This window comes from Chelonoidis abingdonii, chromosome 10 (assembly GCF_003597395.2).
Source record: "Chelonoidis abingdonii isolate Lonesome George chromosome 10, CheloAbing_2.0, whole genome shotgun sequence".
Classification (NCBI taxonomy): domain Eukaryota; kingdom Metazoa; phylum Chordata; order Testudines; family Testudinidae; genus Chelonoidis; species Chelonoidis abingdonii.
The window spans coordinates 67,340,968-67,355,043 of NC_133778.1; the positions used below are offsets into that span (position 1 = coordinate 67,340,968).

A 14,076-nucleotide genomic window follows, 5' to 3' on the forward strand; every position below is an offset into this window, starting at 1 on the left:
CAGAGCCACGGGACCAGCAGACCCTCCGCAGGCATGCCTGCGGGAGGTCCACTGGAGCCGCCTGCCGCCCTCCCGGCAACCAGCAGAGTGCCCCCTGGCGGCATGCCGCCCCAAGCACGCGCTTGGCGCGCTGGAGCCTGGAGCCGGCCCTGATGGCAGCAAGTCTCAGAGCCCGGGTCAGCTGACTCAGGCTCGACCTGTAGAGCTAAAAATAGCAGTGTAGACATTTGGGCTCAGGCTGGTGCCTAGCCTCTGAAACCCAGTGTGGGAGGAGAGTCTTGGAGCCCACACACCAGCCCAAGCCCAAACATCTACACTGCTATCTTTAATCCACAAGCTTGAGTCAGTTGACCCAGGCTCTGAGACTTGCTGCTGAAGGCTTTTTTGCTGTGTAGATTTACCCATAACATCTTTTGTGGCCTGTTCCATGGGCAAGCTTTATTTAGCCTAGTGCTACCAAGAACGGCACTCTTATACGGTGACCTTTGACTTCTGCATGAAAATATCAATGCAAAGCAGGCCGACTGCACAGAGCTAGACAATGTCACTCAGCTGTAGGGGCCTTGGGTAACGTACTTCTGAGCAGCCCCACTGCGCTGTTCTTCCTCTGCACCTACTGCTTCTATCCTACTGGAGGAGAGAGACTCCTCCCCAGCTCTGCTGGGGAAGCAGCGGTGTGAGCCTTGGAGACAGAAAGGAACAAAAATTGGGGGGAAATCCTCTCCTCCCTTCCTTATTCTATGGGTCATACACTGCCACTGGTTTTCAAATAGATCTCTTCTCTGCTCGTGCTATTTGGCCTCCTAATCTGCTAGCAGCCTGACTACGCTATATCAGACTCATTTCTCATTAGACTATTTTGCAGTCACTGAGGATGAGACACTGAGTTTCTGCCTGAACCATGAAGGTTCCATTCAATGCCAGCTTTTGGGATAATGGAACTGAGCTGTGAGTTGTTAGTGATATGTGGTTGTTTTAATACAGCAACTCTCTCCCCATCTAGGGGTAGAACCTGTTATCTCCACCCGCAGCTGTTTGCAGGGCTGTTAAGAGCCAGTAAGTGCATGGCCATAGATAGCATGTTACAGAGGCTCACTAAACCACGCCCTCCCATCAAAACAAAATGCTTGGCACTGTAAAATGCACTTGCTAACAGAAAACGAAGGCCTGCTTCAGCCTCTCGCCTGTAACGGGCACAGGATCTGTCCGACCCAGTACGCTGACAGGACAATAATCCTACCTTCCATATTTAACATCCAGAGGGCACTTTAGACTAGACTCTGTATCATGTAATCTGGTCCTTGGAAACAACCTATATCCCTTTCCCCAAAGTGACTGGGTAGCTAGGAGCATAACACAGCAGAATCAGAACAAATGCCACATTATGGGCCATGTTTCGCCTTCCAAGCCTAGTCTGTGGTCAGGTACAGTGAAGAGAAGCATGCCACCCTGGCACTTGCTCGATGCCTCGAGACCCAGAGGGAGGACATGGCCTGGGTGCCACTCTTTGAAAGGGTGCAGAGTGCTCTGCTTCTCTGTGGGGGAGGGGAGGGGTGGTTAGACTGCTGGGAGTGGCTCAAGACTGGTGTATTTCTGGTGCTCCCAGAATGCCTGCCAGGTTCTGCCTGTGCCCTCTGTCTGTGCAGGAGAACAGCATGGCACGGCCCTCTGTGGTCTCTTCCCATCCTCCTGCTTGCAGACCTGTAAAGAGCCACTGGGCCAGACACTGGACAGAAGCATGGCTTTCCTCTCTGCCTCACTGAGCTCCATACTCCCCTCTGCTCTGCCCCATGCTACAGAGGGGAGCAAAGTGAGATTGGCCGCAAATGGGTGAAATGAGAACAGTGACTCCTACTCACACACTGTGCATGCCCTTCCACTCCAGCTCAGTGCTGTCAGCCTCTGAGTTTCCCACAGAGATTGGAACCCTCGTGCCCTCCAGGCTGGTCCAATCTCCTCCCCTAGAGATCACTTTAACTTTGCAAGTGCTGTGCCAGAGCACAGGGGGCACTTTCTTTCTCACTCTCCAGGTTTTCGGTCAGAGGGTAGCACCTGGCTCAATATTTGGTGGTTTTCTGCATCAGTCATATTACAAGCAGAAGGAGACTAGTCACTCCACTATTGCACTCGAGCATCATTCTCAGTAAATAATCAAACTGAAAGAGAATCAGCAAAAACAAAGCACTTGCCAAACTGGACCAAACCTGAGTCCATCTCTTCTCAATTTTTAATCCATAGCAATATTTTCTCTCTCGCCTCATGACTACTTAGCTTCCTCAGTAGCCTCTTCGGCATGACCTCGTCCAATGCCTTTTGGAAATCTACATAAATTATAGCAACCAGTTCTTCTTTATCCACTAGGTTATTGACACATTCAAAGTATTCAATAGATTAGTTGGACACCATTTTCCTTTGCAGAATCCATACTAGTTAGATCCTATCACATCATAATCTTCTGGATGTTTTGTTGTTCCGTTTTTAATTATCTTTCCAACCAATTTGCCAGGTACAGCTGTAAGGCTTGTTGGTCTATAATTCCCTAGATGACCCCTAGAACCAATTTTAAATATAGACATCATTGTCTGCTCTCTAATCCACTAGAAGAGCGGCTGCTTTTAATGACAGACTGAATATTTTTATTTGCAGCTCAGCCACTTCATACATAAGCTCCTAAGGACTGCTGGATAGACCACCTGAGGCTGGTGACTTACTGCTTTAAATTATCAGTTTGCTCCAGCAGCTCTTTTCCTGACACTTCAGTCTCTGACAGTGTTTCGTCTTTGTTACCAGACGAGAGCAGGTCCACGGTAGGAATCTCCCCATCATCCTCACCGGTGAAAGTTAATGCAAAGAAATCGTTGAGCTTCTCAGCAATGTCCTTAATTACTCCTCCTCAATTGCCTTAATTACTCCCTTTAAGCCCAAGGGATCAAGAATACCCACCAATTCTTTCACAGGCTTCCTGCTTCTCATACACGTAAAGAATCTCGTTACTTGTTTTTACACAGGTGGGTATTTGTTCTTTGAAATCTATTGTGGCCCCTTTGAATTCTTACTTTTTGCTTCCTGTAAAATAAAAAAAGCGACGGTCATGCACAGACAGACAGGAAGTCTGGGCTTTTTGCTTATGTGCTCAGATAGCCATTCTGGACTTGAGAACATCCCCGCTGTGTAGAAATCAAGGAAACGCTAAGGGACATGGTAAAGTCTAACCTAGATCAGGGACAAATCATCTATTATCATTTAGTCTGAATTGTTAATAGAGGAAAAGAATGCAGGGCTTCAATCCTCTTTTTTCAAAAATAAAAATCATTACCCCTATTCCACATGTATTATATTGTAATTAACATGAGTGCCACCATCCCCCACTGAATGGGCTCACACTGCTCACGTCACAAAGGGCTCACACTGCTAACAGCAATTCTCCTTTGGTAAGTAACAAAGGCTTATGCTTGTGGGGCAGGAAGTTCCAGCTCCCATCCCTGCTGCTCACATTAAGTTCTAACTGGTCACTCTGTGAAATTCTGCATGGCCATGGATCTGCTACTAGTGTTAGGCATTACACCTGTACACAGCAGAGTACAGCCCTACTTACCTGAAGGGAGGCTCCGGGAGACATTGGAAGCCGACATTTAGATAAGGTTTGAGATCAACAGGGCTGTGACCAGCTTTGAACAGTTTGTGCCCCAAATCCAGGTTTCAGGGAAAACATGCTAGCCAGTCATTGCTGTGAAACCTGCAGGCTGCGGACTGAAGGGGAGGCCCACTCAGGCCCCAAACTTTCCTAAGTCACACTCTTTGCAGCTGTAAGGGAGAAGAGGAGTTTGGGCAGGCCTGAAAAGTTTGAGCTCCAAATGCCCGGTCTTGAATCTCAGGAAAGAAACACCAGGTTTAAAAACCACATAGGGTCATACAGATACTCCAGTTAGCACCCACTGCGCTAGAACAATCCCTTTGTTATCAAGCGAAGACTGTAATGCAGGGGGGGAAATACAGTGGCTGTTAAAAGCCTTTCCCAGCCTTTGTGCCTCTAAAACAGGGATCGGCAACCTTTCAGGAGTGCTGTGTCAGTCTTCATTTGTTCACTCTAATTTAAGGTTTCGCGTGCTGGTAATAGATTTTAACGTTTTTAGAAGGTCTCTTTCTGTAAGTCTATAATATAGAATTAAACTATTATTGTATGTAAAGTAAATAAGGTTTTTAAAATGTTTAAGAAGCTTCATGCAAAAATTAATTAAAATGCAGATCTAACCAGACCGGTGGCCAGGAGCCAGGCAGTGTGAGTGCCACTGAAAATCAGCTCGTGTGCCGCCTTCGGCACCCATGCCATAGGTTGCCTACCCCTAATCTAAAATCACAACCCTACCAGTAGGATTGCAGCTGATGAAGTGGGTATTGTCATAAGTAGATAGGTAAGGGTTAATTTTCTTTTACCTGTAAAGGGTGAACAAAGGGGGAACCAAACACCTGACCAGAGGACCAGTCAGAGACCTGGATTTTTTTTAAAGTCTGGGAGGGAACTGGAAACTCGGGGTCTTTTGTTTCCTCGGCTGTGAGTAAGAGAAGCTTTCCTTCTAATTCCATCTTCTTCAAATATCTACTATAAAGTGTGAGTACAAAGGACAAAGTAGAGACTGTTATGTGTTGAGATTGGGTTGTAATTGACCTGAGTGTCCCATGGTTGATTGTGCTGCACTGGTAATGGCTATCTTAAATCAGACTGTTATTCATATTCTTATAAGCAAGAGCCTGTATTGATTTCTTAATGCAAGTATTATTGTTCTGTATTTTCTTTCTTTTATATAAAGTTTCTTTTTAAAACTTGTGGAGTTTCTTTTCCTAGTGAGGCAGGGGGAGAAATTTTCTGTGCCAGGCTAGGGGGGGAGGGAAAAGCCCAAGCTCTGTGTCTTACTTTCCTATTGTCCCAGGCGGAAAACGATACGGGGACAAAGGAGGGTGAATCCTTGTCTGAGCTGACTAGGTTTGAATGCATAGCTTCGGGGAAGCTAGATTGCCTCTCTGGTTGTATTCAAGGAGTTAAGTATTAGCATCGCCCAGACTCACCCAGGGAAAAGAGGCGGGGAGCTGGGGATGAGTAGGGAGACCCAGGGATTCTGGTGGTCTTGGAGGGGTCCCCCAAGGAAAGTTTGGAGACCCGAGGGGCTGAACCTGGAAAACTCGGCTGGTGGCAGCGAGATAAGATCCAAGCTGGGTATAAGCTTGGAAGGTTCACAGTAAGCACCCATGATTTTGTACGCTAAAGTCCAGACTGGGACAAGACGTTTACCACATGGTGAGCAGTGGTGGGAATAGAATCCAGAAGCCAATAGAATATTATTTTTCTTTCCCTGCTAGTTTCACCCACCGAAAGCTTATGCGCCAAAAGTCTTAAAGGCCACACACTCTGTCGCTTTTTACAGATCCAGACTAACATGGCTACCCGATACTTGAATCCTACCAGCATGAGCACAAAATCCAGCATTAACGAAGAGCATGTGAGTTTAAGTGTTTCTGTTTAATATGCAAGCAAGTCAAGCAGCCTGGCTTCCCTGCTGCCACCTGATTGGGCCAACTAAAGGCAAAAGACTGGGCCCTCTCTTGGCGTGGCTTGTACAGTGCTGGCACAACGAGGACCAGGCAACTGCCATAGACAGAGCAAACCATGAAAGCCAGGGAGAAGCTCCATCGCCCGCCGGCTGGCTCTGGTCTGCGGCGTGCAGCAGAGCAGCCCGGCTTCACAGCCTACGAGCTGGCCCGGAGATGAACCGGCGGAGACAGTCACCGTGAAGCCCGCCTTCTTCCCCAGCCGCCGGCTGCACCCCGGCTAGTCCCTGGCCCCGTGCCGCAGCGAGAGCAGAAGCCCGGGCGGGCCGGGACGCGGACGGGCGGCTGGCACATGGCGCCGGGAGGAGGAGCTCCGCGCCGCGCATCACGGGGCGTTAGTCGCAATACCCAAAGTAGGCGCCCGGCGCTGCCCGCTCACTGCCCGGCCCCGGCGGAGGTGAGTGCACGGCCCCGGGGCCCGATCCGGCTCCGGCGGGTGGGCCCGCTCCCCGCCGCCGCCCCTGGCCGGCCCGCCCGCCAGCGGTGGTCAATGGGGCCGGGGCGGGGGCCTGCCGGAAGTTTTTGCTGCTGCCTGGGCTGGCAGAGGCGGGCTGGGGCGCGCGGATCCATGCAGGGCTCCGGGGAGAGCGGAGCTGGTGATCCCGGCCCCGCATCCGATCACCTGACCGCATGGGGGTGGGGGAGCTATGGCCGGGCTGCGCTCTCCTCCCACCCCGCATTGGGGCGAGGGGAGTTTCTCAGCCCCGGGGTCCGCCGGAGCCCCCGCTGCAGCCCCTCCTGGCTGCTCAGAAGCCCCCAGACACAAGTGGAGGAGAGAGACCCTGCGTCCACAGTGTGACTGGATCGAGCGTGGCCAACCCCTGTCCTTTTCGATTCGTCCTGGAGTGTTAGCGCTCCGGCCCGGCCCGTGGGCGTTGTGCCCTAGGCGCTGGGATGGCCACCAGGATGGCCTGTTGTTACTGCCCCCCCGGCCTGGCTTTCTTAAAACAAGTGAAGTGCGACTGGGCGTCTGGGTCATGCACCACCCCGGGCAAGAGCCACAAGCAGCACATCTTGAGCCTGGTTTTCCCCCCTGTGACTCTAGTCGGTGTATTCAAGTAACTTGTTTCAAATCAGGGAGATGGTATTGAACTTTAATTGCTTAGTTATTTGTGCGTTAATCCAGGGGTGTTTGAGACATCATCTGGTGTCCGTGGTTTTCCCGATGGAAGTATTTGGTTTTTATTTCAGATCACAGCGGCCTCTCAAACGAAGTTGATTTAGAAAAGAGTTAGAAGTGCTTTCGGGAAGTATCTGCCCTGAATCCTCCTGCCAGAGTCTGTGGTTTTACAGTTATATATTCCTTTTTTTTTTTTTTTATTTTTTAAATTCTTCACTATTGCTGTGTGAAACGCCAAGACAAATGGGGGCAGGGGAGATTGACAGTCTACATCAGGGAAAAGAGAAACTGACTCTACATTAAGTGCTGTCAAATGGACTCAGAAAATAGACTGAAACCAGATAAAATAGCTTTTCTCCAGCCCAGCTATAGCCATCTTAGATGTGTCAACAGTCGGTTTAAAAAAACCACTAGACAGATCTGTACATTTTAAATTGACTGTGTCCCTTTAACAATAATTTACTCTTATATGATATATACTTTGATGCAGGGCCCCCAAAGTGCTTTGGAAATTTTACAGTCTTGGTGTAATAGATGAGGAAACAAGCCACAGAAGTGAGATGACTTGTCCAAGGTCATATTAGTAGCAGAGGGAGGAATAGAAATTCCATTTGAACAGAGAGATAATGGCAATAATTATATTATCACCATAGCTGCTCTGTAAAAGGAAGAAGGCTTGAAGGCCACAGGGGAGTTTAGTTTGTGTTCAGTCTCAGATTAGTTAGAAACAAAGAACAATATATCAGGGTATAAATTAAAGAATCGGTGTGGGAGTTGTGGTCTGATTCTGGAATGACCTTTGTTCCTTGTCCAGGCCAGTAGAAACTCAGGAGATTTCTGAGTGCCATGCTTGTGATCCAGGAAAAGGAAGAAGTTTGCCTACCACTTAGCTATAGAAACATTTCCTTCCAGAACACCCACTGAGTGGATTGGCACTGGCATTTGAGTAGGCTGTTTGTCCTACCTGTCAGATGGTTAACACCTTGTTGGCAGAACACTGAAAGAGAAGGAAGGGAGAAATGGGGGACCCGGTACGGTTCCTCAGGATCAGTCATTCTCAGCCAGTCAGCACAGCACAGAGCTGCAGCCCATGTGACATCCTCAGGGCCATACAGCATGGTGGTGGGTGATCCATGGGCTTGGGGAGGCTAGCCCCCACCCTGGCCCACTCTTTCCACCTGAGGCCCAGCCAACCCTTCCCCTCCAAAGCCAGAGGCCCTCCCCCTGCAGCCGCCAGCCCCCCCCTCCCCCAAACCTGCAGGTCACCTGAGGACATCCAATTGCAGAGCACCCAGTGGGTGGCACAGCCCCCCCACTCTCAGCTCCAGAGTGCCAGACGGGCAGGTGGCACACATCCCCGCCCCACCCAGCCCCGGAGTGATGGGTGGGCAGCACGCGGCCCTCCCTTCATGCCCCCCCACCCAGCACTGGGTGATGTGGCCCCAATGCCAGCCCCGCCGCCCCCCAGCGCTGGGCAGCCCTAGCCACCCCAAGTCCCAGCTGCCCTAGCCCCAGCAGGCTTCCCTTCCTAGAATAGGAGCAGCCTGCCTGGGCTGGGGCCAACTAGCAGCAGGAGGGGACCTTAGGGCAGGATGTGGCTGGGGCCATGCTGGGCTGTTTGGGGAGGCACAGCATTCCCCAGCCTATTATATGCATCACCCATGCATGGGCTGCAGGTACAACAGCCCAGGGAAGGCAAAGCCTTCCTGGCGCAGCCACTCCTGTGGGATACCTGGGCTGCAGTGGCCCTGCCCGCTCCCAAGGCCCCCAGCCTCCACCCACTGCCTGCCTACCTGCACTCCACCTCCCCACCCCAGCTCCCTGCTGCTTGCTGCATCACTTCTCCTCGGGCAGGGGAGTGAGAAGGGGCGCTGCAAGTAAGCGGCAGAAGCGGGGGTCTGGCAGGGGAGTGAGGCAGTTCCGCTGGACATGGGGCCACTGGCTCAGATGAGGGGAGCATCTTGTCTTGGTGCTCAGGAAGGGGGCAGGGGGGAGCTGCTCGGCTTGGCGCTCAGGCAGGGAGAGCGGCACAGCCTGGCACTGGGTCTGGTGCTGGGGCTGGAGGGGCTGGCCCGGGGTGGCTGGGGTGGGCGAGCCAGGGCTCCTCTGGTCACCAGGGGCCTCTGGGCTCCTTCTGTTGTGGGGGGAGGGTCGGGGCTCTGACGTGCAGGAGCGTGGAGCCTTAGGCAGAAGGGGTGGGGCCTGTGAACTAGCCTCACCAAAGCGGGGGTTCACCCACCACCCATGCCATACAGGTAGTATTGGATGCGACCCACAATGGTAAATAGGCTGAGAACCACTGCTCAGGATCCTCAAGGACAGCAACCTTTGTTTGGAGGTTAGATGTGTTGAAAGAAAAATATTCCAAGAAAAGGAAGGGAGGGAGAGGGCACCATATATAATACAGGCCTTGATCCTGCAGTTGGCTCCATGCAGGCAGGCCCACATGGACTTAAGTGGGACTCTGCACAGGCCAAACTAGTTGCAGGATCAGGTCCATAGGCTTTAAGACTTTTTCCTATTTACATCTGTGTATGTATACATAAATGTATTGTTAACACGGGGCTGTCCTTGTATAGCAACAACAGAACACTAACTTGGGTGGAGGCAGGAATCACAGAACCGACTGTGATTCAGAAAGCCAAACATGCAGGACAAGTGTGCACTTCAGATTACTTCAATGGGACCATCCAGAGAACTGACCACTCCGTGTAGACCTGAGAACATAGATAAGAGTTTACAGGTGTGGTGAGTTGTTAGTTAAAGAGCAGGAAGTTCATGAAAGCATGTCTTATTTATATTGCAGTAGTAGCACCTAGAGGCCTGCTCCTGCAAGCTGGGTGTGGCACAAGCATATCACAATGCACCAATGGGCATTTAAATCAGTATCTCCCAAATGAGATTTGTGCATTGCAAAGTGCCATCCTGTGGAGAGAAATAAAACCTAAACATGCTGGGAGGAGGAAGAAAGTAGCTTATAGTATCAAAATTCCTGTCGATTTAGGATTTTTAAAATGAGATTTAAATACCACCCCAGGCCTTAGTTTCCTCATCTCTTTTAACAAACTACAGTTGACATAAAAACCAGGTACAGTAAAGCCAGATCTGATATTAAATATACATATTTGATTTGCTGTGTAATTGTAAAGGAAAAAGTTGCAAGTGATGACTTAACGATACTTATGCAAGAAATCACAGGAAAATGTGCCATTTGAAAAGCTTTAAAAAAAAAAAAACAGCATACACACACACCTCATAAGGAACTGGGCTTTGCAACATTACATAAAAAAAACCATAGAAACACCCTCAGATTCTAGTAAAAGGAGTGAAAATTTTCTTCTCTCAAACCCATTTGGCCAAGGTTACTAATGAAACCAACTTGCAGGAGAAATGGAAAAGATGCTGATTGCTATGGTGATGAAATATGACCTTCCCAGAATAAATAAGCACCAGCTTTTTTAGGAATCAGTTTATCTTCCTTGATCATGACACTCGCCAAGCCAAACTTGTAATGGAGGTAGATGCTAATTGATTTTCAAACTGAAACGCTACTGTTCTTCGTGGTGTGGTTTCTCCTCCCTCCTTACACTGACTAGGGCTCTTCTCTTGCTGGATGGGCATTAGCAGTGTAGCCTAGTGTAGACAAGGGAAACATTTTCAAAAGCACCAAGTCATCTGGAAGCTTCTGAACATTTTAACCAAGGTCTTAGGAAATAATACAGAAAGCACAATTCACCTTTAGTTCCCCAGCTTCTCCTAACAGATTTTCAAAATCTCTACCTGAAGCCTTGATCATGCAAACATTTTATACATGGTCACATTTATCCACGTGAGCATTTCCACTGAAGTCACTGCAAGTACTTGCATATGTAAAATTATTCACATGTACTGGGGCACAAGGCATTTCTAGTGTGTCCATCACCGAAGTATCTGGGCACCAATTATTTATAATAAAAAGTACCATCACATATCAGTAAGCATCACTTATTATTTAGAATGAATTAACTTATTTCAGGACATTTCTCTCCCAGAGGGAGCACTCCAATAGACTTAACTATAAAATATGTACTAAAGACTCAAAAAAATAATACCAGATGGATAGAACCTAAAAGCAGTAAAGCAGCAATTAATGTATCTTGCTAAGGGCCCTCTAAAATACAAAATACAGTTTAAAAGAGGTCTATGACCCTCCTTTTGCCTCACCAAAAATGGGATCACGGAGCCTACAAAAATATGGTCTATGTTCTGTCAGTCTCTGCAAACCGTAGGCTCCAGCAGTGCCCTGCCCTCTGATCTAAGGACAAGATGGTATAGAGTGAGCTATATGATCAGTAATGTGTTTGGACTCACTCCAGCTAGGGCTTTAAAGTTAAAACTCCAAAGATCTCTCTGTCTTGGTAATTGGTTTGCCCGCTCCCTGCTGTAGCAGAGAGGGTGATGGAAGCAGGAGTCTTGTAGGTCAGTCGGCTGATTAAAGAGATGAGAGTAGAGTGGTAGGCAAGTGCTGTGTTGTAGAGCAGTGTTTCTCAAGCTGTCTGAGGTCGAGAACCAAAATTTTTTTTTTCCGATGTACCAGGGACCGATGCCATATTATTATCCTATTCAGCGCTCTTATGAGGAAACTCACCACGGACCAGCAGCCGATGGCTTGTGGACCAGCAGTGGTCCATGGACCACCACTTTGAGAAGCACTGTTGCAGAGGACAAGGAGCTGGATTATACACTGAAAAAACCATTGCCAATTTAATGACGGGGCAGTGATCTAGCCAGTAGTTCCACACATCGGTAGTCAGATAGGTAGCACAGTGGCTCTAGAGCTCTTTTATCTCAGGTTCATCCCTGCCCCAAAGAACATACAACCATAGTATTATTTGCTGCTTTTAAACCAAGTTTTCTTCCTTCCCAGACACGCCTCCCAACCCCCAACTCAGCAAAGTTAGACTGAATTCTAACTGTGTCTTCCAACAGATCTGCCTTTGAACTGTTCACTCCTTTGGCCTTCATTTGCACCGTCCAATCCTCTCTTTGCGAGCAAAAAGGAAACTCTGGCTGCTTCTGATATCCCTTATCTCTCTTCCCTAGGTTCATGCTGTTCAACCCTCCTACCACACACGCCCTTTTTCCTTGTGGGATGTCTTTCTCGCTACACTTTCCCCTCCCTCGCCCTTGACTGTAACTTTGGAAAAGCTTTAAGTTGGCTGTTTGGACAATACAAAGACGGCCACTAAAAAGCAGGCTAGAGGAGCTCTAATAAGCTTGTACGTATGGATGTGCTGCTGTCACAGAGGATCCTTTGCTTAATGGCCAGAGCTTTACATTTGAAACACCTGGACTCCCTTGAACCACAGTCCCCATCCCAGCCAGGCTGACTCAGTCTTCCCCCTTCTGGGCTCGGTAATTAGAGTGCGGTGCTGAAGTGTTTAGGATGAGACCTTACCATCAAGGCCCTGTGTCTTTTGTGTAGGCATTTAACAGCCTCAGTCCATAGCACTTCTCATAACAACAGGAGGTTGCCGTATAAGATCCTTGGCCAAAATGTCCCCTCCCTGTGCCACAGTATTGCTTGGCTCTAGCTGGTAACTGCTCTCCGCCTCAGAGTTGGCTACATATCAGTAAGGGGCTTTGGCATCTCCTGGCTCAAAAGGCAATATATAGACTCAAGATCTACCATTAGTCAGCTAGATGGATGCCACCAGTAGAAAGTTAGGGAGTACCTGTTTTTCTGGGTTGTTTTTTCCCCTGATTTAGGTTCCATCTGAATGGCAAGTGAAGCTGTGTACTCCATCCATTAAAAGGCAAACTGTGAGGAAAATGCGCAGACTAAAGCGCTGTCTGTTTGCCGCTGATGGTATTTACTGGGCATGGTGCTGCTTCTGTCTGGTGGGGTTTGGCATGTTTACAGCCTTCAAAAAGTGTACAAAGAGTAGCAAGACTTCCTTTTTGCATATGCCTGGTGACTTGGGCTCTGCTGTTTGTACCTGTTTCTCACGGCTGAAAAGAATCAAAGTCCAGAGCCTAAAATGGAAAACTGTTGTAATGAAATTGCTGGGTCGTAACCACCACCTTGAATGTGCTGCGTTGAAATCTAGCCAGGAGAGGGCGCTATATTGCACAGTCCAACTGCTAGCAGTTGACAGCTCCATCAACACTAGAGAGCAGGTAAAAGTAGTAGCTTTCTGAGGGGGAGTGGACTCTGCAGAGAATCAGGGGCTCTGTGAGAGCAGGAGCCACAGGCCAGAACCGGAAGGAACTGGCTGCAGAAGGAAGGCTGGCCAGTGGGCAGCCTGAGAGCTGGGACTAAAAAGTTAAGAGCCAGTCAAAGCATCAGCCTGCTGCTGGCAGAAGCCCACCAGGAGAAGGAGGATATAGGACAGCATTGTGCAAGCAGGAGTGGGGTAAATGCACATGTGGATACCAGGAGACCATGGGCAAAGCCAGAGGTCAATTCTAGTGGGCTCTGTAGGCCAGGGCTTGACCCTGTCTAGGCAATGGATGGGCTGGAGGGAGTATCCTTAGCATTAGGCCTGGGGAATCCCATGGGGCAGTTATTTCACAATGGACATCCCCTAGAGTCTGGGTTAATCTTTCGTTATGACTGTTGACGTTGTTGTGCCTAGAGTATTTGCACCTTTTAGGTACAGGCAGTCCTGGTGCTGTTACTTACTCAAAATGCATTGAGTGTGTTAATGGGGAGCACCAAAGACTAGAGTCTGGTGCTTGGACGCACGTGCTATAGGAACTCCAGTCTTGCAGTACACAGAGCATGCTACCAGACATGCAGAAAGCACTGCTATATCACAGCCATTGCGGCAACGCCCCACAGTGGCAACAGCTACAGTCATAATTTATTTATGGGTAGCACTGCCTTGCCAAACTCACCAATGGCAGGGCATTTTTGACAGGTGACTAAAATATTAGAGCTTGGGGTTTTTTAATCATTGTTGGAATGGGTGAACAAGGAGGTTGTGTGTCTGGGCTGGTAAATGTCCATAGCAGTATGGAAAGGCACATATGGCACTAAAAGCATGCAGGGACACATACGAAGATAAGATCCTTGCACAGATGTGCATATATAGAGAAAGACACAGGGAATGGATGGAGTACACAAACAGACAGAGTGAGTGGTAATATAAGGGGTTTGTTTAAGATAATGTAATCCGAGTAACCTCTCTCCTTCATCCTTCTGTTGTTATATTTTCAATCCTATCCTCCACTTTCCGTTGCTTCAGTCCAGTTAGATTCCCCTGAATGGTTCCCTGTGTCAGTAATCCTCTCCCCATGTCCTTATAGATGTAGTGTTTAAGTGTCATGTAGTTGTATCATGCACTTAAGCAGGAGTGGGAGAGGGATAG

At 48.8% G+C, this 14,076-nt stretch overlaps 1 protein-coding gene across 3 annotated transcripts in view; it reads left to right on the plus strand.

The window, feature by feature from the left end:
- Positions 1 to 5,711: 5,711 nt before the first annotated feature.
- Positions 5,712 to 14,076, plus strand: part of STEAP3 (STEAP3 metalloreductase) — a 44,895-nt gene continuing 36,530 nt past the window's right edge. Inside the window, exons 1-2 of one of the 3 annotated variants that reach the window (XM_075070272.1) lie at positions 5,885 to 6,001; positions 6,796 to 6,854. The gene's annotated coding sequence lies outside the window, so the exon portion shown is untranslated. Of the gene's footprint in view, positions 6,002 to 6,795; positions 6,882 to 14,076 lie in introns of all 3 variants that reach the window. The other 2 variants (XM_032794031.2, XM_075070271.1) reach the window with 2 other exon arrangements.